Below are 24,861 nucleotides of genomic sequence, written 5' to 3'. Positions count from 1 at the left end.
CCAAAAACGGATCCCGTAATGTTTTGGCCAGATTTGGCAAGCTGTCATTACAGTAAAGTCGTTCAAGAATGGTATGCAGAGAAAGGGGTCCAGTTAGTTCCGAAAAACCTTAACCCACCCAACTTCCCCCAGTTCCGCCCTATTGAGAAATACTGGGCAATCATGAAGAGGAGACTCAAGGCAAAGGGAAAGGTTGTCAAAGACATCAATCAGACGACGACTTGGTGGAATAAGATAGCTAAAAAAATTCGAGAATTCCTTGGAAACCGTGACGAATAGTTTTATCCGTATTTTTTCTTAAAACTATGAAGGAAACGCTACATTTGTATAAAAAAAGATCTTGAAGTCAATAATAAAGAACTGAACTACAGGCTGTTCCAACTCTATCTGAAGCAAGCTCTATTGACGACATTGACTTTGGCAACATAAAGGCAAGTAAAATAATTTTTTGTAAGAACAGCTATTTCAAATGTAGCTGTTCTTACAGAAAATCGAAGTATTTCAAGTTGGATGAGTGGCAATTTAAAAACAATGTTATGATACAAATTTGAACAATGATTGTGACAAGTGAGACTTTTGGTGAAAACATTCAACAGGTGTTTTGCTTTACCCTACTTTCCTAAGATATGGAAAAACACTTTTTGAAAAAAAATATATATTACACCGAAACTTCCATTTACTAAATGGAGGTTCGTAAAAAAAGTTTACGTTATTTGGGATTTGGTTCGGGAAAAAAAGTTTGCGAAGTAAATGTTCTAAAACCTAATCATATGGATATTTTCGGAATGGATTTGATGAGTAAGAGCCGGAAAACAATGTTTGAAGTCAATCCGAAATCCAATATGGGGACTTCCGGAAATCGCCCTATTGAATTGGAACAACCTTAAACATTATTTTCTTGCATCTAATCTTCAAATCTGATTCAAAAGTATCCTAATTATAAGAGTTTTTAATGAATATACATACACCGGATGTCGCCATCTTGGATTTCGAAACTATCCCAAACATAATTTCCCGACTCTTTCTAACCAGCTCCGTTCAGAGAATACCCATATTGTAAGGATTTCCAAAGAATACCAAAAACCAGAAGTCGCCATCTTGTATTTATGAACGACTTCAAAAATAGTTTTGCGGAATCTACTCTTCAAACCCGTTCCGAAAATCTAAATATTGTAGGGGGTTTTGAAGGAATACAAAAGAAGGCGCCATCCTAGATTTCAGTTCGACCTCAAACATCTTTTTCCGGAATCTAAAGACTGTCCCAGAAAGCATGGACGCACTTTGATTTCGCTGTAAATAATTCACAAGTGTTAGATATTTAAATTTTTTTCTCTATACTGATAACAGACTACAACAACTACAACAACAGAATAGTATTCTCAACATTTGCTACTTAGCTATTTTAGACTAGCTGGCGCACCTTCTTGCGAACGTTCCTCATTGAATTCCGTACAGACTTCTTGGCGACAAGTTTTGACACTTTTTTTTCGAACTGTTGAATGGTTTCGAATGCCGAGGCATGTTTCCTAAGATGTGCCTTCGTTAATGCCCAAAATTCCTCAATTAGTCGGAGTTAAGGGCAATTTGGTGGATTTCATTTAGTCTTTTGGGACGAAAGGTTAATTTTTGGTAGTATACCATTCTACCGTTGATTTCGAGTAATGGCAAGAAGCAAGATCTGGACAGAAGACAGCAGGATCCTTGTGGCTTCGAATCATGGGTAGAAGTCGTTTTTGTAAACATTCCTTGATGTATATTTCGCTGGTGATGAAGGGTTTCGAAATCTTACCGCAGCTACAAATTGCTTGGCAAACCATAGCTTTCTTACCAAATTTTTCGACTTTCACCGATGTCTCGGACTGGTTTACACTTGCCCTTCTCGCACCGTATAATATTGTGGTTCCGGCAAGGATTTGTAATCGAGTTTCACGTAGGGTTCGTCGTCCATGATTATGTAGTTCAAATTTCCTGCAAGAATCGTATTGTACAGCTTTCGAACCCTCGGCCTGATCGATGCTTCTTGTTTCGGACTACGTTTTGGTTGTTTCTGCTGCTTATAGGTTCGAAGATTCAAACGTTCTTTAGCACGAAGAACATTTGACTTCGAAGTGCCCACTTTTTTGGCCACATCCCGAACTGAAACATCTATCTTTTGCTCGAACGCCATCAGTATACGTTTATCCAAGTGAGGGTTAGCAGGACTTTTTTTCGACTCGTTTTTGGTTTATCTTCAAAAGTGTTATCCTTACCGAACTTCCTGATTGCATTTCGCACGGTTTTTTCACTTACTCCTTCCATTTTTGCTATCTTTCTCAGTGACAGTCCGCGTTCTGTGTACCATTTGTACACAATTTTTCGACGTTGTTCTGCTGAAAGTCCACGCATTTCGAAACAAACAAATGAAAACGAATAAACAACTGCACAAGTGGTTAGAGAAGAGTGTGAACAACAGGACGCAGCCATAAAAAATTGATAGATTCTGAACCATTGTGAAATGGCAGCGGTTTTTGGTTGCGTCCATACTTTCTGATACAGTCTTTACTTTTTAAACCCGTTCCAGAAATACCAATATAGTAGTTGTTTTCATGGAACATCAATTACCCGGACCTCGTTTTCATTTTATGCAAAAACATCTTTTATTGATAGGTTCGTAAAAAAAGTTTATATTATTTGGGATTTAGTTTGCAAAAATAGTTACGTGAAAAGAAGTAATATAAAAAAGAATACGTTAACGAATGTTTGGGTGTAGTAGGAATAATGTAAAAGAGTTATTATTATTATTTTCTACCGAAAAAATTTGGCTTTCGTCTTCAGCATTCATCATCATCATTATCATGTCAGAGCAACAAACATAATAAAAGCAAATAAATCTTCTGGTTTCTGCACTGAATTTACTGTTCTAGACGTAGAAAAAGCATTGGACTGCGTTTAACACAAAGGTTAAATAGCAAAGTCATTCATTAGAACTGCATCATGTTTCGACCTCTGATCTTCTAAATCTACCCCTTAGTTATCAGAAATCTTTATTCTGAGACGAAACAAATTGTTGAACATAGGTATAAATCTTCGAGTGATCTATATAGTCACCTACAAAGAAGCTTTAAACATATCTGTGATTTTAGAATGGAAAAAACAAACAAAATGGAAAATTTCACCAACAGCAGCAAAAACATTGACAACAACAAAGCGAAATATTTAGGTTTAATGTATGATAATTTAAGACTTAAGAATATCTTAATAATTTAAACACATGTATTCAGTCCAAATATGCTTTATGCAGTACCGTTTCGGACATATTGCTATTCTGTTCCATCAGGAAGAAAACGCTTCAAATGATTCCAAATAAAATTCTGAAAATGATTCTGAATCGTCCTTCCTGGTTTCATACAAATGAGTGGCACAGACTCAAAAATATTGAACTAATAGATGTAATGTCACATAGTGTTATAAGCGAATTTTGACAAAAATCGATTCCATCTTCAATTGAATCGAATCGCTGTTTGTATTAGTCCATAAGTTAATCTATAAATTTCTTTCCCGCTACAGATTACAATTACGTTTACGGTTTTACCAATAAAAATCACAGAACTGCGGAACAAAAATCACACAGTTGTACAAGTTACTTTATTGGTACAACCAAACCATGTACATAATAAAGCTAAAAAGTAACCACTTGTGACTGAACACCCAATCTTGAATCTATAATTTTAAACAAATAATTTGCATTAAAAAAATTTCCAAAACAATTACTAATAATCCTTCTTAATTCCGTGGTTCAAACATGCGATCACCAGCTTATGAGTCCAACGGTTTACGGTCGTGATCAACCGACCTTGAACCGAGAGGTTCTGAACTGAACGACCGCAAACCGAATTCTTTTGTTTGGGGCAAACAAAAACAAACGGGAGCAATTGTGTGTGGTGTTTTGGATGACAACCAAAACGATGAAACGGTACTGGTTGTAAACGATCCTCCGTTGCTCCATTCATCCATTGTACGATCAAAGTAAGCTACACAAAATAAACAAACAAGCGAGTTCCGTGTTTTGCTGCTACTGCACGCAACACGCACACCGCCTTCTAAGCAGTAGCCGGGCGCCGAATTTGGTGGGGAAAATTGCACAAATAGCACCACCGCGAAAAAATTAGCAACAATCGAGAAAAGATAGAAAACGCGAGAAGTGAGAGAAAGAAAAAAAACGTTGTCCAATTCATTCATGGGAACAAGCCGCAACGGGGTGTAAACATTGACTTAACCTAGAAAAAAAAAACTAGAGCCGAGAAGCGAAGTAACATGGTTGGAAACAACTCGTTTGATTGTTTCGAATGTGTATGTGGGGGTGTTTCGCCGTGGCCGGTTGTTATGTTAATTTGTATCGTACAATTTAAATATTTTGGTGCACTTTGATGGTCGTTTTATGGCTGAGAAGGTTGGAATGGGGCGGGTGGGGCTAGATTAAGGTGCGGTAGTATAAATAAACGTATCGACCGAGGTCTGGGGCCCGAAATCGTACAACAAGAAAGCAAGAAGCATGCATCGAGTCGATGCAAGTCGCAGTCATATGTAACCGGTGCTCCACCGGATGCGCGTAATGTAAACGAATGTTTCCGGGAAACGTGTACAAACATGACCAGCGAATGCTTGCTATATGAAGTGGACAAAGGTGTTCATAATATTCTTCGAATTTATGATGCTTGAAAAGTACTATCACAATCTTTTGAGTTGAATTAGGTATATTCGATTTAAAGCACAAAATTTATGTCAAACGTATCCTTCAACTGTTGATACATTTTCCAATTTTTAACCGTCAGGATTTATCAATCTGGAACTCCAGAATCGGAACTCGGATTAAAAAAAGTTTTAATGCCAACCTGTGAGGAAACTGTATTTGTCATAATGACTTTGGTTCAGCAAGTTCTGAAAATCTAGGCGAAGTCCGTTGATTTCTATTTAAAAAATCGACCTAATCAGTTCTGAAGTCCGTCAGGGCCGTCAAGAGCCAGAGATCAATGCTATTAGAGAAACGTAAACCTGTAAATGTGAATGTAAATTAACTGTACACTTTGATCGATTTCACATTTGACTTTGCCCGTGCATTGATGGAGAGGTTCATATTGCTGTTCTGGCTTTGTATCGCTGTTAAAAGTCAAAAAATTGTATCTCAGGAACCAGAACTTCAATGCGGAAGAAATATATCTGTAGCTGTAATAAAGTGTTGTTTCTTCGCATTCGACAAACTAAATGATCCTTTTCAGGGTATCCGAAATTATTACAGAATTATTTTCGAAAGTGTATTCCGCATATATACAGATAAGTTTATATGGAACAAAACACAAAACTGCTACCTAAATATTTCAAACAATCCCATAGGCCTTCTACTTTTTTCGACTTTTTCATTGAATAAATGTGATCAGCTCATGTTTTCTTTTCGATTGGCTAGACGAGTTTCTTCGTAAGAAACGGAAAGGCAATGCTAGATTACAGTACTACTTTTGTAAAGGCCATCACAAGCATCTGACCAGACGATGGATTTTCTTAGCAAAACTGATGCGTGATAACAAGCAGAGATGGCATTTCACTAGAGTGATACACCAGCGCGTAGGTTTCAATTATACACTGCGGATACATTTGCCACGCTCCACACAAAGAGGAAAGCGCACTTCTTCTCAGTGTACAGATAGACAGACTTTGAGTGCGTGCTTGTGTTGAAAGAAGCTGGTGCGAGAGAATAACATTCTCTTCGCACGAATCACTCTCACGTGCTCTCGCCTAAATACACCCAAGTGATCACTGGCGCGTGATGGTGAGCGAACACTTCTGTGAACTTCAATTAATAGAGAGTAGATCTGGTCTTGCTATGAAAAATTTGCAATGAAAACTGAAAATTTAACGATAAATTGTTTTGTTTTGCTGATTTTGCGTTCCCCACGCTTCTTCTACGCAAACCATACACCAGAGTGCTCACCGGCGTGTACACCTCTGTGAAAGTATCTGCATCCACCTCAAAGAATTTATTAGCTAATGCTCTAGCACTTTGGTGCGATTCAGTAGAAGAGGTAAAAGGAAATAAACAAACGCACTCATGATGCGTGCTTACTTTATACAAAAATGGTGTGAAAGAGAAGAGCTCTCGTTGAAGTTGTCAGTGCTTGCTCTTCGTCACACAGAGGAGATGGACATCTCTGATAACAAGATACAATCATATATTTAAAGATTAGATTGACTCAATATAAATCGAATAACATGCTATTGTAGTACTATATTGACACATTCGTTATTCTTTATTCTTTTTTCTTAACACTTAATGTTGATGCTACAACTTATTGCCGAGCGTTATCCTGATGAAAAATTACAATTTCGCCCAATAGTTTGATTGCTTTCAAATAAATTAACTGGATTCATAACAACTGTCTTTTGATGGTTTAATCGCTTGAAACTGTTTAATTTTTCTAAGATCTATATTCAGTTATGAAACATTTAAGGCGTAGTAGGCAAAATAAGGTAGTTAATCCCAAATATATTCCAGCGAATCTTTTCTAAACAAGCAAAACTGTGGGGTAGATAACACTAGCGATGTAATTCTCCTGTACGCGTACGAATCGGTTGCAAAACAAGATAAAACTGAGACTGATAAAACATCGAAAAAGAGTAGTCAGACTGATCAAGCGGACTTAAAGTTTTCCATGTCGCAAGTAAGCTGGAAGCGTTGTCTACAACCGTGTATTGAGCGAAACAGTGATCCGGACCGACTTACCGGATGGTGCTGGCTCCAAATCGTGAAGATAAGCAAAACAAGTCGTTCTACATCAAAAATGTCTAACGTCTGTAATCTAATTGTGTAACGCTCACTGAACATGAATATCATATGGCCCCTGTTAGAGGAAAGGTAACATCAAAGTTTCAAAATTCCCTAAAAAACATCGTAGCTTGAAAGCAAAATGCAATCGGAACCAACAACCAGGCAATTTGTGTATAGTAGTGCTTGGAAAAACGTTCATTGTCTTTCCTTAAGCAACATAATTTTCCGTCCTTTTTTGACTGGATTTAGCATCTTACCATTACGGAAAAATAGCATGGAGTGATATGACACGAGAAATGTTTAGGAGCTGCTAAAAAACAAAATCCTTCGCAACACGAAAGAGCTCTAACCAACAGAAAAAAGTTGTGCCATCGTTAAGCGAAACCTCTGGAAGCTGCGAAAGACAGTTGCGAGATGCAAATCAAGAGGAACGGGCGTCTGCGGCGAGGAAAGGGAACAAAATTATATAGGAAAAGCCAATCGAACTTCATTTGATCTTTCAATTAGAAGTTAGACTGATTTACACACATTCTGGTTTGTCTAATTTTTTATCATAACATATTGAACATACGATCTCTACAATCGCGTCTAGGCGACATTTGATAAAATAAACTATCAAATAACAGTTTCTAATCATGACATACCTGGTTTTAGTGATACTTCACTGACTGGGATGCCTTCATATTTTACTGGTAGTGAGATGTCGAAAACAGAAATTACATAACAGTTCCATTTGATGTCAGCTGTTGAGTACCTCAAGGAAGTCATCAAGCACTATTTATATTTTTACTTTATCTCAACTCCTCAACTATTGTTTCGGGATTCTATATCAATTAAGTTATATAATTACAGTCAATTTGTAAACAGATGAAACAATATTTCAAGTTAATATTGTAATTTTTCATCAGCTTTTTATATACCATTTGGATATTGTTAGTCTTTTGGTATAAAAAAATAAGACAACTGTCTGCTGGGAAAAGAGTTTAGAAAATTTCATCTCCAATTTTTTCCTGCTCCTAATATGTAAATAAATATATAAATAAATAGTGGTACACTAGTGAATTTCTCGTAATTGTTTTTATAAGAAATAGACGCATGATCCGTTTCAGAAAACTGGATCAATATTTACGTTATTTCTGGAACCAGAGTACAATACAGGTACAGCCGAAGTCAGTTATTATTTGAAACAGTCTGAATGATTTTGAACGCTCCTTGCATCGATATTTCAAATTGTTCCATTTTATTTTTTCTAAAACTATGTCAAGTTATCGGTAAGTGAACATTCCGGAAGTTTGAAAGAACAATTAAATTTATTGATTAAATGGCTGCTAGGTAAGCTAAGTATTATGTCACGTCACGAATTAAGATAGTAAAAAAAACAATAATAGGAAATTTAATTCGGTGCTCCTTTCCCACAAAACTTAATTCAAAAACCTAGCCACTTATTATACTCATTAAAGGCAATAAATTTGAGTGGTTTAATTGGCCCTGCATTGTGTGGCGGCGACACGGTATAAACAAAACACATTCGACGCCGTGTGGTCATTATTATGTTTCGTGGGACATACCCCTTTCATCTTTCCCCCACGCACATACACGCACACCAAAACAACCGACCGGAAAGATGAGCACGTGCTGTCTGGCGGTACCGTCAGTATTTTCCCAAAAATTACTGTTTTAGTGCCACAATGCAGTTACAAATAGCTTACGCCTCTTCCGTCAAGAATTGTTGGTTCAACGAAAACAACGCAAAATACGTCGGCAAAACGACGCAAGTGGACGGATGTTAATATTTTCGAGCGGACATCGAATCAGACTAAGAAGTTGTTTTTTTTAAGCTGATGGGTTGAAGCTTGAAAAGTCGTGTATTTGACTGATTTTTTCTTGTTCAATGAGTTTCGGGCAATTAATGTTACACTAAATTCCAGATATTTCAAAGCAGCTCAATCAGAAATAAAATTTCTGGAATCTTTGTCATATAGAAAAGGTAGCTCAACAACAGAGCAGATCCACATAGTGATAAGGATGGAAACGAGTAATTTCGCTGAATGCCGTTTCTCCGGAAGCTGTTTTACCGAAAGGGTTATTTCGGCGAAAGGTGTTTTGCCGTGCGTTTCATTTCGTCAATGCTGCCGAATGGGTCATATCGTCGAAAGAGTTGAGAGTTGAGAATTGGATATAATTTCTATTTTGAAGTATTCGGCTACTGTTTCCAGTATTCCCGAACCGGTATTGTCGAAATCGAAATCAACTAACCAGACCTCTCCTGAACTCGTGATTTGGATCGACATCTCTTGAACTCGTGTTTTGGATCGTCACTTTATATGACGATTTGATTTTTTTTCAACTCATCACCCTGTAACATCTGTACCGGAAATCGGATACGAATAAAATTACACCAAAGCCTATGAGATCATGAAACCTTTAATACAAATGTTGTAAAATTCGATTCATCCATCGCTGAAAAATCGAACAAATTTTTTTTGGAAATTTAACACCATAGAAATACATAACCTTTCATTTGAATCTAAATTGGTGAGAATCGATCCAACCAGCTCTGAGAAAATGAAGTTCATATTAATGCCCTTATAACCCTGTAACTCTGAAACCAGAAGTCAGATTTCTATGATTTCAATACCAGGCTATGCGACATTAAGACCAATCATTTAAAACTTGAGATGGTGAAAATCGATTTAATCATCTCTGAGGGGGTAAACTTTTTTCAATTTTGTTGAAGCATATCACCCTGTAGTCTTGAAACCGGATGTCGGACCCGAATGAAATTCAATATCGTTCTATCGGGACCATATGGCCTCGAATCTTGGTTCAGTAAATATCGGTTTAGCCATCTTCGAGAAAAGTAAGTGAATATTTTGCTACACACAGACATTTTGCGAACACAACGAGCTGAGTCGAAAGGCGTATGACACTCGGTCTTCCAGGCTGTCGTCTTGTTTACAAATCATTTCAATTTTTGGGTTAACAAAACGGGCTTGAACACTAACATCTAACATTTTCTTTACTTTTAACAGATTTTCATAGAATGGTATGACAATTTCATGATTCTGCGGAAAGACCTTTTCGGAGAAATGGCTTTCGGCAAGGCGACTATCGGTGAAATGACACCCCATATTGCATGGTAGAGTTTTGCCACTGGGCAAACCTTTTGCGTTAATTTTCATGTTCGTATTTATTGTTTTGAATATGACCAACTGTAGAGAAGTTTCACCGAATTTTCTTAAATTACTTTTCTTATTTTTTTATGTGGCTCAAATTTTGCATAAATATTCTTTCCGATCAAAAAGGATGATTTGCATCTTCAGTTAGAATGTTGAAATTTTTCTTAAAGCTATATCTCATAAACAGTTTGTTAGAAAGATTAAATATTTTCGGCTATTCTGTTGGAAACTGTAGGGACTATATGGAGAAGGTATACACTGTAAAAAATTTGTGTATTTATTAGGTTCTACAATAAAACTTAAAAATCAATTGATTGAACATAATTTTTGTTTTTTTTTGTTCTTTTTTCATATATTGCTTTTTGATCCACTATGTAAAAAGTAGTACAAGTTATGCGCTACACCATACTTACCATACATCTATTCAATAACTTATGCAATTTCTTACAATCACTACAAGCATAGAAGTGATCTACTTTTTCAGAAAAAATGCTTCTCAGTTACCAAGATTCAAGCAATATTCTAAAACGGCCGAAAGTTAAAGATTTCCAGTAATCGCTAATTCAAATTCGCTATGTCTTGACTAAATACTAAAAAATACGAGTGGGTAAAGTTAGAGACATAACTGGATGACTCGAATACGAATATAATATCTGACACCACTTGCACACTCTGAAGTCAACAAAACGCATTCAAACCAATGCGCACAAAATCCAATTGAAAAAGAGCCGAGACAACAATGCGAAAATTTTCTAATTAGAATCTATCAGACTGTAAAACTTCACTAAACTGAGTATATTCATTTCTGATTTGCATATGATGATGCATAATGTTCCCCATTGTTGTAAACTTTTCGTTGTATTTTGCTCCAATGCAAACGACCAGCAGTAGGATGACGCAATTGCTCTTGTTTGAAGCGAAACTGACTCAGTGGACGTTCCTCAGCAGAACTGTTCACAGTGCCGATTGATTCCATACTGAACCAATTTTGGTTAAGAGATTTCATTTTACATGCTTTCGTTTGTAGATTTCCCACAAATCCCCACGGCCACAAAAATAGCATAAACATGCAGAATTTGGATCTTGATTTTGATTTTTATCTCCGATTTGCAAATCAGTAATCTTTATAGTTCTTCAGATAACATTTGGAGCCATTATAAAGGTTGATTTTGCATAATGTTCCCCATCGTTGTCCACTTTTCGATGTATTTTGCTCCAATGCAAACAACCAGCAGCTGGATGACGCAAACGAATTCGTTGAAGAGAAACTGGCTCTGCGAACGACCCGCAATTGATTCAACACTGAACTGAATTCTTGATACTAGAACTGGAATTGAGCTCTGGATCTGAACCAAATGGAATGATACACTTGCTTTACTTTTATGTTTATGTTCATACGGTAAATACAACAAGAGATATTAACTATCAAAAACTTATTACTCTCTTAGAGGGTAAATTTTTAAAAGACACCTCAAAGTAAAGAAAGTCCTATTCACGCCAAAAAAATTTAGATACCTGTTTAAAGACAATTGATTTTCAAGTTCTATTCTCCGAACAAAATACAAACACATTTTTTGTACAGTGTATCCTTTCTTCATACAGTCCTAAATCTATCTAACGAACCGTCTATGAGATATAAAATTTTGGAATTTTCAAGGAATTTCAGCCCTTCTCAAAAGTAACGCTAAAGTTACAATGGCAAACTGATGATGAAAATAGTTATTTTTGGTTATGAAGGAAACACAGGTCAAGTTAAAAAAAAACAAAACGAAATCGGCCTTCGATTTCAAATGAAATTGTTCTGCAATATTGATAAAAAAAATTTAAGCGAAAGAGATAAATTTACATCTAAATCGATGCACATGAAAGGAGCGTCGCGATATACTTACATTCACAATTCAAAGCATGTAAAGATAAGTCATATCACTAACTTCACAGCTAATTTAGCTGAAGATTACATCGATACAGACGCAAAATTTATATTGTGTCATCGCCGGCATGCTTGAATTTACATGAAGCGTAAATTTCATTTTTTTCTAAGAGTGTAGGACTCAATCAAAGCATAGTATTGGTATCATATTCCTTTCGTGAAATTTGACCATTTTGTTCCAGCAGACTTCGAAGCTGATATTGAGCGTACGGAACCATTGCATGGCTGTAGCTAAAAGTCGTTCTAGGTCGGCACTCGAACACACAACAACTTATTTGTAAGACCAGCGCCATATGCATTGAGCCGTCAACTCGGACAAACTGCAGCATTATTTTAATTTTATTTCTCTGATATGTGAGTTGATGACGACTTTTTGTCATAACAAAAACCCAAAACTTAATCCCAGGACTGTTTCTGTTTTCAAAGATCGTAGCTCACAAATATCGGAACATTTTTTTTTGCATTGTGTATCAATTGTTACAGACACTACAAAAAGCAATATTAATTACACGCCATTTGGTTTGAAGAACATTTAGCATAAACTATATGACGCTGAACGATGTGAACCCGGGCATATAAACCATTCGACTTTTTGTCGTATGCTTGAAGATTTTATTGTTGCTGGACGTTAGTGGCGTTCGAGATTTTCATAATCATAATACGAAACAAAACCGGATGAATGCGCTCAATTGACGCTGTCTCCCTGCAGACTTCTGTGAACATTACCAGAATTAACTGTACTGTTTAGCTCATAAATCATAAGTTTTTTGTGTGTGCCATTGAATCTTCTGCGAATCCACTTTGTTCTGTTGCCGCGGTTACACTGAAAAGAACCTCAAATTGTTTCTGCTGCAACGCTACTTCATCGTAGGGCTATTCCGGACAGACACAGACATTTGCTGCGATTCCCTTGTTACTGAAAGACGCACAAATGTTACAAACTTTTAGTAAAACCAGGCAGAAAACAGCGCAACGTTGTTAATCCGGTGGGACTCAGACTTCAGTTGAAAGTTGTCCGTATCAATCCAATCGTGGACCACCCTGATCTGTGCCAGTTAAAGTGCATACGCTGTCTAACGTTATCCGACCCCATCGCGAATGAAATTTATTGTCCACTTCTCCGGAGCCGGTTTTCTGTCTAAGTCTACCGAACAAACGCCAAACGCTCTGTTGCTGAACAACATATTTATGCGTCGTGGTGTTCTTACAAAAACAGTAGTCACACGCCGAGATGGAAATTTGCATTAATATGCAAATCATTTCGCCCTTTATTCCCTCTCCCCAGAGCCCTCCGGCGGTGCACGCAGCTAGCTCCGGTTCCCAAGTTGCAAACAAACGTTGCTCCCGCGATTTTATCTAACATCCACTGCACGCGAGTCCCTTTCCATCTCATCCGTTTCGTTATGTAAATGATTGTTATGAAAATGCTTTGTCCTTCGCTGCCGGCACACCGAGCCTCAGCTCATCCCATCCGTGGAAACAGCTTTGAACCCTTGTTGTTAGACTCCCAGTGCAACCAATTTAAAAGTGTGGTTCGACGCCGAAGCCCCTAAAGGGATCCTTCCACCCAGCCGTCCAATGCCAGTTCGCCATATGTGCACTCGAACGAGATGAAGATCTAAAGTAAAAAGAGCTTCCCGCGCCTCCCGCCGCTCATAGTAGCGATAGATGCATCTCGTCCGTTGTCATAATGTACAGCAGAGACTGACCCTAATTGCAAAGCGCTATTCCGCTTTGGCGGAAACGTCAACAAGGATGAGACGGAAGCCACTCAGTGAACGCAAAAAAAAAACAGAAAAGGATTAAAATGGGAACGCGTGCTGCGAGCGTGCGGAGCGAGAGCACGTGTTCAAAATATGGATTCTGTGTCGACTACTTTGATGATTTTAATAAGTTGTTACGGACGTGTCACTCTTGCGTGCGCGATCTGAACTGTGCCGTGGAACATGGGAGAACCGGTTGCCCGCTTGTCACACGGTTCTCGGTAGCAATTATGAAATTATTGTCACGAAAATCGTTCACTTTGAAGTGTGTGGATGGAAAATGGTCGCACAAAAGGGATAACGTTCTGGTTTGGGGAAGGGTACGTACAAAGGGCGAAATCTGCTACTCATGTCTCATGTGTCATGCGTATTTTAACCAAATTGCAGCATCGAGGTTCTTTTATATTTTTATCTGATTTTCATCCATTTTTTATTGTTTGAACAGATTGAAAATTGACTTGAATTTTTACCACTATGCAGATTTGGATTGATTTTGTGACAGGACTGCCGCTCTACGCATAATTGTCCCATATTCTATAGAATTTCACGCCGAATCTAATTCGGGTTAGCCAACACTCTCTCCCCGATTTTAATGAATTTCTTTTGGACATGTAGCCTTTGTCCCGAAAAGCCACCTTGAATACTTTGTTGTTTGCCAAAATTTATCTGGATTGTCGTTTGAAAAGGGTCAAACTTTTTTCTCCATTTTTTTTCAAATAAATTTAATAATTCGAAAAATTTGAATGATTGAATGATTATTATTTTCAATTTTTTTTTTATTTTGTTTACGTTTCGTCTTAGACTCATCGGTGCATAACAGTTTATGTTAGACTGCTATGCCACCTAGCAGTTCAGCATAAACCGCTAAGCAGACGTAAAGTTTCTGCTACTTGTTTTGCACAAAAATTCAACGTGCAGTGCAAACCAATAAGTCGAAATGTATTCAGAATGCAAATGGCAGCCATTTGCAAACGTCCACGTCTAAGAAAATATAAGGAAACTTTCAATCGACACTGTATGTGTTTTTCTTTTTTGAATCACAACGAATACGGCAATCGATATGAAATGTTTACATAGCTTTGTTTTGTAGTGTGTTACTTTTTCATTACCACATTTCATTGCGGTGACCAGTTGGCAAGCAAAAACTGTCAATGCGAACATATCGTGAGAATTAGGCTACCAAAAAGTCACGTTGGAGCTTATTGTAGTATAGTATGATAAGGTGAGAATTCGTAACATTATTTTGACTTCGTTGTCACCATCATAATCCGGCTTGTTCCGATACTAGAAAAACAAATTTAATTTTGGGGGACGGATGTAACGTGATGGGTTAGTCGTTGCCTTTAATGCAGCCTTTCTTGTCCCACCTCCGCACATAGGGTCAGGAAATTTTGCCAGGACTTTGCTTTGGACCAATCGTTCATACGCCTTTGCAGGAATTTGAGGATCCCTCCAAAATGAAATCGTTTCCACCGGGACTCCGTTGCATTGTTAATAATAATTTGCACAGCATGCATACGTAAAATCTCAGAAGGCTCAGTATAAAAAAAAAAATTTGTTTCGATTATACAGGTTTTAAACTTAAGGCCATTCGCCTCTCTTCGGGCCAGAAAAACTTTTTGTTCCTATGTACGGCAGTTGGGAATCGAACCCAGGTGGGATGTGTGGAAGGCATCGACTTACCCATCTCACTATATCCGTCTACCAGTAATCAAAACTGAAAATGCTGTGTTTATGTAAATAGACTTAAAATTTCTTACATCTTTTTTTTCAGTGTAGAATATTTGGAATATATTCAGCATTTCTATTCAAAATTTGACTGATTTTGAAAGAAATCACTTGTACAACACATTTTTGTAAGATTTGTCATTTTTCGACTATGAAAATGGATGCAAAGAGGCATTTTGTGACAAAGTCAACATATCCAGAAAGTTTCATTGAAATATGTGAGGGTTCTACCAATATTTGTTCGAGACAGCGCGAAGTTCGTCTTATAACTTTTAGTTTTAGTATTCTATCTTGTTACTAACCCAAATGCGAGTAAGAATCAATAACAAAAAAGTTTAGATATTCGAAACACTGAATTCAACCCACAATTAGTCGCCAAAAGATGAGATAGTTAAGTGCTTACACGTTCTATGCTTATGCCTCATGCTGGAAGACTATTAATTTGAAAAGAATTGATGAAGTAATTTAAAAAAGTTTTAAATGTTTGTTTTAAAATGCCGATGGGCACGGACTATAAAAACTTGCTTTTGAGAGAAACGCATTTAAAGATTATTGTCTATAAAATCTAAGGAAACAGTTTTTTCAACTCACACACACATATTCCAGCTCCATAAAGTACATTTCCTGGTTTCATCAATATTGACCAATCAACGACCAACGTCGAGCATGGCCTTACTCGCTTCTGAAGTGCGCTCACCTTCGTGTTTCTGGTCTGGCGTCCGCATGCGCGGCAGGATATTTTTTTACATAGATATTATCACCTCCGAAATGTACGAGTGCACATTGCAAAATCTGCTACCTCGCCCAGTTTCACATTCTGGTTGACCAACACAATTTTCTGTATGTTTTTGACATTGTCCTGTGTAACTGCATTCGGCCACCATAAAACAATCGAAACCTACATTTTACAGTGTGATCCGAAGAAGCATAAGTCCCATTATATTTATTATTTATCTTGCGTTTTGTCTCTTAAAAAATGCCTTCTGAGACAACGGAAGTCGTTCAATACCGTACGTCAAACACATAAATGAATCGATGTGGACCCTAAGACATGATATTTTATTTGGCGGTTGTAGCGATTTTCGTTTGAAAATTTTAGCTGAGTACAAAAAAATCATTGACAACATATTACCTAATTTTGTCCTGTTTTAATGTATTTGGATCATAAAAAAAGCCATTTCCATTTTCAGCTTTACGAATAGATCAAGGCAAACCTTGATAACTTGATAGATTACAAACGAATCATTCTGCAACCAAAAAAATGGTACAAATGGCTAAAATTTAATCAAATTTTACCTCAATATGGAACTGACTAACACCAAACGGCAAAATAAATATTTACACTCAAATTAAACAACGACACTTTAGAACAAACATTTAAAGGGCTTCAAACTCCCCCTTCCAGAAGGCACCTAATAGCGAAAGGGGCGAATTAGTATCACACTAACACCATCACTGCACGAATCACCAAAATTTCAATCCCGGGATCGCGTAGTCAAAAGAGAAAAAGGCGCGCATTCTTCGCTCACACGAACATTTCTCCGGTGAATAGAATCGATACCCCGAGCCGGCGTTAAGAATTGGCCATCCGAATAAGTGTGAGTGTAACCGAAAAAATATTGCTCGCTCAAGGGCGATAAATTTAACGGACTCACTTTTTAGCCTACCCGACCGAGGGTAGGACTTTAAATCTGATGAACCGAACGGCTATCTATCCTTCACCCGAGGAAGCATTTTCCTTCCCTGGCAAGGACCTGGCTTCTTTTTCTACATATGTACGTCAATGTGCGTGCACGTATTGTTTGCGTGTGAGTACTTGCGTCGTCCCTTTAAAAATTACACACTGGCCTAATTCCATAAATGAAGTTCAAGAAATTAGAAGAAAACGAGGGAAACACGGTGTCTCTGCAGCCTCTTCGCAGATTTCTTTCTGCAAGGCAGTCAAGCGTGTGAGAATGTTTCACGCACTGTTGACAGTTGGAAGTTTGTTGTTGCCCTTGTTGTCGTTGTCATTCTCCTCGTCAGTGCAGAAGATGTTGGCCGCAGACACTTTTTCGAACGTTTACTGGAACAGTTGGGCGGAAGGGTATTTTTGAATAGAAATTAGGGCGATTCTTGTTACAGCAAAAGGGGTCGGTTTGTGGTGTCATGTTCTTTAGGTGCTACATACATAATTGAGTTGATTGCTTTGTGAGAATCAAATTCAGCTGGGAAGGATGGTGAATGAGGCAACTGAAAGACGCCCAACAGGTTGGCTGTGACGTTTTATCGTTATGAGGTTGGCCATGATTTCACTAACCTTATGAATGTGGAATTATATTCATATTCTGGTTGGAGGATGTTCACCTGAAACATAGAGAGAAAGAGAACGATTAGAATACGTTGTAGTATTGTAAGTAGCAATTTTTATCTAGCAAAGCAAAGCAAAGTCTTGGCTTTACAATCCTTTTGTGGAATTTGGCTTTTGTGTTTCAACAGACTTCGCAGACGATTCCTAGCGTACAGAATCATTACATGGCTAGTACTACGATCCTACTGACACTATAAATCCTTTCAGGTCGGGGCTCGAACATATGACAACTAGCTTGTAAGACCAGTACCGTATGCATTGAACCGCCAACCCGGGTTGAACGTAATTTTCAGCTGCTTTTGGCTATTCAAGAACTATATATTATTATTATTATTATTAGTAACCCTGGAGAAGATATACCGGAATGCGCCGAAACGTCCAAGACAACATTGTTAATGACAGAATGGGCCAAGTTAAAGGAGCCGAAATAAGCTTGATTTTCGGTAAAAAAGTTTGGCAAACATGTAGCACTTACTACTGTAACTTGAGCCTGCTACATTTTATTCATACGACTAATTTGAATTTCTATTTTTAGTTTTCAATTGAGCCGTTCATTCGGGATGGTATAAAAGTTCTAATTCGCTTCGCGATTCGTTCTCGTATTGGATCATGATGATTCGTTAGATGCAAGTACTATAATAATAGTACCTGCCACTTCTAAAAGTGATTGAAAAAATGTACTATTTGACTTCGATTAGGTTCATCATGTCGTATAAAGCTAAGATATAACTAATAAGAGAAGAATGATCTGAAATCGGTCTGATCGATGTGATTTTAAATGTCTACACTCTGTTAGACATAAACAATCTTTTCTGAATCCACCTAGTGGTGTGATATTACACAGTTACAAGTGTCAGCCATATTATCTTCAAACTCGATCCATAACCAAATATTAGTCTCCCACGAGACTAAAATTCTGGAAATCGGTTTGTTCATATACCAGAAAATTAAGCGGAAATGAGTTTTGTCGGTTACGTCACTTATATAATTATATTACCGGAATCGTAAGTGACAGACACTAGAACTTCAATCCTGTTTAAGGAACCAGTAGTAGTTTCCAAATAACCCTAAGTTTGATGAAATTAGCTCAGTTACGTACGAGATAATTGGGCCAAGACAAAAAGTGCGTTTTGTTGGTTACGTCACTTATACCATTATATGCTCGGATCGAATGTGACAGCCAATTTGATTTTTGAACATGATCCACGACTCAATAGTATCTCTCGGATGAACCGGAGCTTGTTAAAATCGGCCCAGCTATCTCCGAAGTGGCTATCTCCTTGGTTCAACGACTCCACCATCGAAAAGTTAGTAATAAAAAGATATGCCTGGGTCGATTTCGATAACAATTATTCTTGAAAACAAAATATCTTTGAAAACTTCTATACCTCATGATAATATCTATTGAACAAACGAAAGTTGGTTGAATTCCATCCGCTTTTAATGGATATATGGATATTTTTGTGAAAGCGACTTTTCGGCCTTATCTCAATAGTCAGGGTTTTGAGCACTACACCATAAAGCGATGGTAGAAAGCAAACTAGAACAGTACTTAAACGACTGTGTGCAGCACTTTTTTTTCACGACATTTTGCCAGGTTTCGATTTCTGCACGGCTCGTCATTGGTAACAAAATATTCGAATATTCGTTTGAATTCTAAAGATGGCCGTATTTTCAAATTAAAAAATAACTTTTATAATTAAACTAATTACAGCAATAATTTCTAGAAGAACAGAATTTCTTACATCAAATTCTGTATTTAACGATTTTTTGCACGGTTTTTACCATGTTGCCTCTGTTATGAAAAAAATGTTATACTACCACTGCGAAAACCAACTTTTAATCCGAGAGCCGAGTGCCATATATAATTTCCCCATCTTAGATTCAAATTCCCGATTTTTAATCAGATCCGACCTCCGATTCTGGAGATACAGGATGATATGCGTTAAAAATTAAATATAATGTAACTCACTTTTCTCGTAGATGGCTTCACCGATTTCCGCTATCATAGATTCAAATGGAAGGTCTTAAGATCCTATAAGATTTTTCCGATTTTAAATCAGGACCTGTATATCCGCTACCGAATAAATAGGGAGATTGGTGCAAAAATATCCATTTCATAAGTATTTTTCCATGAGTGAACTTGTGATGAGTAGTGAATTCCGAAAATGGACTTTACTCCGTTTTATCCAAGACGAAAAACCCGTATTTCATAAACTAATTACAGGGTGAGCACAATTCCAAACTGTCATAGAACAAAAAGACAATTGAAACTACAAAAATATTCAAACTTGGGCTCATAACTATTCCAAATTGTGACAATGTCAGTTGATAGCCATACGAATCGTTTTCGGTTATACTGGTCCCTGGATTCCGCCTCCGGAAATACTGGAAATTTTGTAAAAAAAATAGCTAATATGTGTTTATTTTTTCTTGTCCCTGAGAGTTTCTACAATATCCGACTTATAATGAATTTTTGGTGATCAGTTCGCTTTCACATCTCATCCAAGTCAGTCGATAAAACAAAACCGCTTACGTTCGGGACGAAAGAAACCACGTACAGTATTGTGTAGTGAATAATAGAACGACCTTGAAAATGAGTGAACCAAACGAACAAAAGCCACCGCCGACACGAAAGAATACAATTGTTGTTGACTTCAGGCAGTGCAAAATTCGACCTTCGATACGAGAACTTGAAGATTTGCTTAAGGAGCAAATGCATCTTGACATTAAACGTGTGCATTTACTTCAATGCAATAAGACAAATAATGTTGTTTACATCCAGTTTTATAAAAAGTTGGATGCAATTCAATTCGCAAAAGACAATAATAATGTACACTTTGTGGAGCACGAAAACATTAGGTCCAACATTCCAGTATATATGGAAGATAGTGCTATAGAAGTGCGTGTGTATGATCTTCCCTCAAGCATCATCGATCCTTATATTCGTAAAACTATGTCCCAATACGGAGAAATTCTCTCTATCGAAAAAGAAAAGTGGAAAAACTTTTTCTCCGGTATTCTAAATGGCGTACGTTTGTTACGCATGCGCTTGAAGAGGCCTATACCTTCTTATGTGACTTTCGGTCAGGATACAAGAATCCCGTGCAAATCACTTGTTACCTATGACAATCAGATGACCACATGTCAATATTGCCCAAAGGACAACGGTGCTTCCTTCACATCAACCCCAAGCAACCCCAGTACACCTGTGGCAATCACCAACAACAGTGAAGTATCTCCTTCAACGAAACCATCCAACACAACCCCTATAGAACAAAGTACACCAGCTGCAGTTAACAACCTATCATTCAACCAACCAGCAACTGCAAACAATGTTCTACAGCAACTAGCAACGAAATCAACAACAATACCACGGCAATGGATGACGTGCCGAACTATGAACAAACTGCCCCTCAATCCTCGCAGGAGGGAAATGGAAGCTCCTCTCCCTCTAGAAAAAGGGTGACAACGAGATCCTATACAAAAAATTTTTAGCTAAAAACTCAGCTCAATCGGCCACGTAAAGCTTGTACGTAAATAGACCTGAATAAAAAAAATCCTTTATAAAGAAATTGGTGATAATTTTGGTCGATTGCATTTATTCGAGTAAAGTCTTAATGCAAAACTGATCTTGCTATGAGTGTTTCAAAAGACCTATTTGTTACACACACTTGTCTTAAATTTGATAGTTTTTCTAAAAGTAAGGATTTTAGATGGTTCCTAATGGATTTTCAATGATCTGTGAGACACTGTCGCAGAATGCGATAGCGTCTAGTTTACGTCGTTGTGTGCACCAACAGTTCGTTCTATGGACTCAAAGGAAGGCATGAGATAGGAACTTGTGAAAGATAGTATCTAAATTGAAGAAAATTTTATCCAGCTTTAGAAACAATGTTGTTCAATGTAAAGACCACCATACTAGAGTTGATAATCAAAGTTCCACGCTTGCTTTGTATGTATGCCACAAAGACATGGCTTGATCTAGTATTTCTTCTTCATCTGTTAGTTGTCACCTATTTCAATTATTTTCGGTTGATTCTTGACGTTTTGGCTAATTCTAGTTTTACTATTTTTAGCACCATCATTTTCGATCAATTTTAGTTTTTTACATGCATTTCGTAAAGCAATTTTTCACATTTCTTTTGATTTCATATAAATATTTTGTCCAATTAGTTGGAAAACATGTCTCATTCTCTTTTTTTTGCTAATAACTTTGTCTTTTTTTACTTCGAACAACTCAGCATTTATTATTAAATCAATCGTTTTGTTCTGTACCCTATCGAAACAAACATTTTTTTTTGTATCAAAACATTTGACACAAACACAGACGGCTGTTTGCGGTACCATTTATTTCGAGCTGCATTAATCTAATTAAGGCACCAATTAGGGCCCATGATCACTTATCATTCGGCAGCTGCAATAACCGCACAGGTGTTGTGTTGATCCATCAAAAAAAGAAGGCAAACATGCTTCAGCCAATCGCACCGAAAACGGTGGGCTCCCCTTCATTAGTCATCCATATCAACCGCCAATGAACGATCGAAAAATATTACTTCAATTAGGCCACGGCGAGCGCCCTTCCCAACGACACATAATGATCCATCCAACCGCGTCATGCACAGCTGATCGAAAACGTTTGCGCCGACGGGAACCGGAATCCCGCAGACCGGTGTCCTTCCTGATCCTGCCATATTTTGCCGACGAGGAAGAACTAATCAGCAGTTGTGGTTTTGCTGTTGTTGCTGTTTTTCTTGGGTGCAAGTTTTCAACAATTTATCGCTCGTTTTTTACGCATGCCGAGTAATTTTATCCTCGCGTGCCCAACGCAGCTGCGTTCGTAGGAACGTTCGAGAAAATATTTCAGTGCACTGAATCAAAAATAATGATCTGAAATTGCGCATCCATGTTAGTGGTGTCGAGTCAAATCCGTTGAAGTCTTGAAAATTAGCCTATTTTGATGATCTTCAAATCAATGAATGATCCAAAAACAATCTTTATATACAACACTAAAATAGGATTACATTCAACTTAAAAATGGACGTAACTCTGCGTTCAGTGTAACCGAGGCAACCGCAATACCTGCTGCGTGATATCGGTTCGAACCATTTAATTGCGAGACGTTAATCAGGGGAACCTTTTCTCTGTCTCAGTCGTGACTTTTATCCGAAGACAGACAGAAACACGTTTCCGAAATCGATAAATTTGGCGGCTTCAAACCATCGGCGGCCAGTCCAGCCGTTGGGCATCTGTTTTTGTACCGGTTTCGGATTATATTTACTGCTGCCTGGTGGCTCAATGATCCTCGCACGAATTGTGAAACTACTGCTCCTGCTACAATCCCCTTCAGTCGTCATGAGACGACAGTAAACAATACGTATGGCAGGTTTGACGGTTCTAGCTTTGGGGCAAATGTTTTTTCACAAACGTTCTGCCAACGAATTTTGCTTGTTGCTTTAGTTAACAGAAGAATTTTTCTTTGTGCTGCGCATTGCAACTGTTTTAAACTGACAACAATCGACGCAATCATTGACATTTAATAACAACATGAATTCGTCACACAGTCGTATTGGTAATTTTTGTTAATGGGCACACATAATTGTGCGCCATATCTCTTCTTTTGCTTCACCGAGTCAAGTCAAGTGCACGCAGCATATATTCCGCGACAGTTTACACATTTTATTGTTTATTGCAAAAGGCGTATCTTCCCGATGAGTCGTCGTCTTTGGTGACGGTGGTGGTGGCGACGACGGCAACGCACGACTCTGGTCGGGTGTCGACGATGATAAATTTGGTCGCGTGCCAGTTTTATTATTCATAACATATTTCAGTGTACGATTTTTGCGTGCGGCGATCTGTTTCATGCGTTTTTTTTTTGCTTACTTCTTCCTGTCAAGTGTTTAGCCGCCTTTAAGCGATACAACGGTGACTGATAGATGGCTTTGGCACTTTTGCCTTCCATGTTTTCTTAGAGCATATGTTTTTGGAATCGCCAGCTGTTACGTTCAGTTCGGTTAGGACGAACGATTATCGCTTTGGGCTTACTTTGAATAACGATATTGATTAATTCCACCAGCATCTGCATCTGCCATGCTGCTGAAATAGTATTCGTGCTTCATCGATTCTGTTGAATACATTCTGAAATATTCGTTTACTTTTTATAGTAGAAATAAATGAATGCGCTACTCAAAAATCATTTTAAAGCTAACAAAAAAAAATTGCTTGATCCATTTTTTATGTTTTTTTATCACTGCTTCCGGATTCTGTAATATATTCGGACATTAACTAACAAGATCAACAAAGTTGCATACATTTTCGATTAGTTCTAAAGAATTCGTAGCTTTTCAACTCATTCATCTCGAAAACGAAAACTGCTTACGGTCGAGACGACAGAACCAAGAAACAATGAAATATAGTGAACATAGTACAATCTGTTCACGTTAAATGTCGGACACTTTTCGTTCAGTGTAGATTATGAATTATTTCACAGATCGCTGAAACATTTCACTTATATGACAATTGTAGCTTTCCACTTTATAAGAACATATTAACATTCTTGTTACATTTAGTAAAATGGAGTCGAATCGGGCGAATCCGCTTTTTAAGAACGACAGCAGAACCCGAATTCATCGGTACGCGATCTTGCCGAGAAACTAAAACTGACGAAAAGTATCGTGTTCTGTATTTGCAAATCATTTGACCAGCGCTTGACCTTGGTTCGGAAGTGGAGCAAATCGAAAAGTATGCTTCCGACAAATAGACAAGAGGGTGATAGTCATTATTGAAATATATCGCAATCTTTCTGTGTGGAATGTGGCACGCAAAATTTTGAAGTAAAAATCATACGCATAAAAAGTGAAGCAAAATGGAAAAATAAACCAACAGTGATGACAAGCAACGTTTCACTGCAAAATGTCAAAAAAAAATTTAGTACCACAAAGGAGGACGAAACATATGTGCTCGAAGACGTTAAACAGCTTTCAGGTTTGGCACACCGCAATGTGGAGGAACGCCGTTGCCGAGCGTTTGCGTTTGAAGGTGTCCAAATTCCAAAAAAAAGTAGTTATTTGGCAGGCTATATGCTGTTGTGGTTAGAAGTTTCGTTTCTACCG

General features: G+C 37.7%; 1 protein-coding gene across 4 annotated transcripts in view; it reads right to left on the bottom strand.

Moving 5' to 3' along the window:
- LOC131437858 (zinc finger protein jing homolog) overlaps positions 1–24,861 on the bottom strand; it is a 191,228-nt gene that overhangs the window by 134,836 nt on the left and 31,531 nt on the right. Inside the window, exon 2 of one of the 4 annotated variants that reach the window (XM_058607480.1) lies at positions 17,699–17,745. The exons of the other annotated variants lie outside the window; for them this stretch is intronic. The gene's annotated coding sequence lies outside the window, so the exon portion shown is untranslated. The remainder of the gene's footprint in view (positions 1–17,698; positions 17,746–24,861) is intronic. 4 annotated transcript variants of the gene reach the window in all.

Source organism: Malaya genurostris, chromosome 3 (genome assembly GCF_030247185.1).
Source record: "Malaya genurostris strain Urasoe2022 chromosome 3, Malgen_1.1, whole genome shotgun sequence".
Taxonomy (NCBI): Eukaryota; Metazoa; Arthropoda; class Insecta; order Diptera; family Culicidae; genus Malaya; species Malaya genurostris.
Note: the sequence above shows the minus strand (reverse complement) of the source record. Positions and strands in the feature narration are given on the sequence as shown.